Below are 2790 nucleotides of genomic sequence, written 5' to 3' on the forward strand. Positions count from 1 at the left end.
AGTGCAGTAATTTCCCCATTGGGGACTAATAAACAAATTATCTTATCTTATCTTATATTTAAAAACACTGATTTAGCTTACAATCAAAAAAATGAAATGTAAACAAATTGTATAGGTTTTGCATGAAGGTTTAGAGGGGCCGAAGCTTTGAGAGGAGTTTATAATGTCACAAATATTTTTAACAATAAGAATGATAAAGGTCTCATTAGTCCTGACCTAACAGGAGCATCTGACTAACAAGAGAAAGATAATAATCAGCCGGTCTATAGACCCCCACAGAGTCCTGGGGAGAGGTCTAATCAGCCAGATTAACTGGAAACACCTGTGTGGGTGTTCATCAACAGATAGGAAACAGGTGTGTGTGTGTTTCTCTAGACGGTATATTAACTGGGCTTTGACCGTGAACTAGTCCACTCAGAACCGATACCAGGACTCCTAATAGCTACTGCAGAACAACTTGTTGCCATCATGCTGTTTGTCTGGTTCTGTGTTTTTGTTTCTGCTTTCATCGGTCGCTTTGTAACAGAACAATTTCCGCCTCCAGGTGACTATATAGACGTCCCGGTGAACTGCACTGATGTTTTAGACGCGGCTCAGTTTGCTGTGGATGAATTCAACAAAGGCCCCTCAATCTACATGTTTAATTTCACAATTCTGGAAATAACATCGGCTAAAACGCAGGTAACGTTAAACCTTAATATTCTACGGAAGAGGATCAGGGCCAATGTCAAATGTAGTTGTCTCTTAAACTTACAAAAATGTTACTTGTTTTGTTTTTTGATAAACCACATTTCCGAGTGCTGTTTCCTGTAACTTTAGATTGCCGTAGGATTTAACTATAACTACTTCCTGGAAATGCTCCTGGGACCTGCAATGTGCCATACAGGCAGCACTGCTGCTAATGAATGTCCTTTCAAGGCAAGTGTAACATATCAGGTTGTGTAAAAAACGCCCCTTAAAGCCCATCACTGGTCTGCCCCAGTGCATCAATGTCATGTTTAAAGATGCACTAATTGTTTTATTTTTATATTTCAGGACCTTAAGTGCAACTTCACTGTTGATGGAATGCCTTGGAGAGATTCACGTGTCCTTTCTCAAAAGGAATGCAAGTCAACCACTGTTTGACTGATGTTGCAAATAAAGCTTATTGAATTGTGATTCTGTTTTTTGGGTCACAGATATGCCACTTCTGAGTTGGGTCACCTTGTTTCAGTGACTAAGGCATCTTGTCCATGCATGTGTCTCGGCAGCTGTAAAGCTAAGTTGGGTGTCCTACACATGGCTGCAGACTACACCCCTCCACACTGCAACCACAGTCCTAAGGACTCTGCTTGGGAGCAATGCTTTTACAGATTACACTACCCAGACCGGAAACTCTTTCCCTTACACTTGTGTACATTTTTCTGTTGGAAGGATTTACTTCTATGCTGTTGACTTAAAACCCATCGGTAAGTATTTTGGATCACTGGAGAATAATGCGCAACCTGCAAACCAGGGGCTGATGTAGTGTTTGCGTAATTGACTTGGCTGTTAATGTCGTATCTGGTGGGCAAACTGTGAGCTAAATCAAAACCCTAATTATCTGGGAACCAGAGATGCATCCTGAAAGACGCTGACTACTTTACTTAAGTAAAGAATCTGAGTACTTCTGATTGTACAAAAACTTCTGCAAACCAATTCATATCCTGTCCTATCACGTGACTGCTCCTTTTGCAGAGCTGTCCATCACAGAAAGACATCAAAGCATAAATACAGTGGTGGAAGAAGTACTCAGGCCTTTTACTTTAGTAAAAGTACTAACACCCCAGTGTAGAAAGACTATGTTAAGTAAAAGTCCTGCATTTAAAAGGTTACAAAAGTAATATTATCAAACTAAATTTACAGTAAAAGAAAAATTACACCACATGCAACATAACATAGTTTACATCACTGGGTTACAGTTATTGATGCATTTATGTGTTCATCACTTTAACGTAGCGCTAGTTATGACTTTATATTAGGGATGCACGATATGATAACGTTAACGTTGTTGAATGTCTCAATAATCTGGCTTTCTGCTGCTTTCAGTATTCTGCTGAAATACAACACATTGCTCCCTGGACGTCCAGGTTTGTGTTTTGATTGGTCGTAGTGTTATCCGATTGCGTGCAGTGAGATCTTTAAATGCACGCTTGGTGCCGCCCCTTGAGATGGTCGACTTTCCTCACTCGATGCCAGACCCTTAATCTTGCGGATTCTGGTCTGGATTCACAGGCTAACAAATTGCAGCACTAAAAAAAATCTAAAGTTCTTTTTAAAGTGTAATTTTCACAAACTAACTCAAAATGTGTCTATCGTGATATGTTGCAGCCTTTCAACATAGTGTGGAAGTTGATAAAGACAATAAAAAAATTATATTGATTGATGTTGTGCAGCCCTACTTTATATGCTGCTGGGTAGCATATAATGGGGTACCATAGCATGGGGTAGTAAATCAATAAAGTCTCATCTGTATCCATGATAATACACAATCGTTTATTTGTTCATCTGAATCTGCAAAGTCAAGTATTTCAATAAATATTGTGAAGTTAGGCATAGAAAGGATATACTCAAGTAAAGTGTAAGTACCTCAAAATTGTACTTTAAGTTACATTTTTAATTAATTTACTTAATTTATACTATTTTTTTATCCCTAGTTGGGAAATTACAATTCACACTCTGTGTACACTTTTGTTAGTGATCACACACAGTCCTGAAACACACACACACACACACACACACACACACACACACACACACACACACACACAC

Source organism: Etheostoma cragini, chromosome 21 (assembly GCF_013103735.1).
Source record: "Etheostoma cragini isolate CJK2018 chromosome 21, CSU_Ecrag_1.0, whole genome shotgun sequence".
Lineage (NCBI taxonomy): Eukaryota > Metazoa > Chordata > Actinopteri > Perciformes > Percidae > Etheostoma > Etheostoma cragini.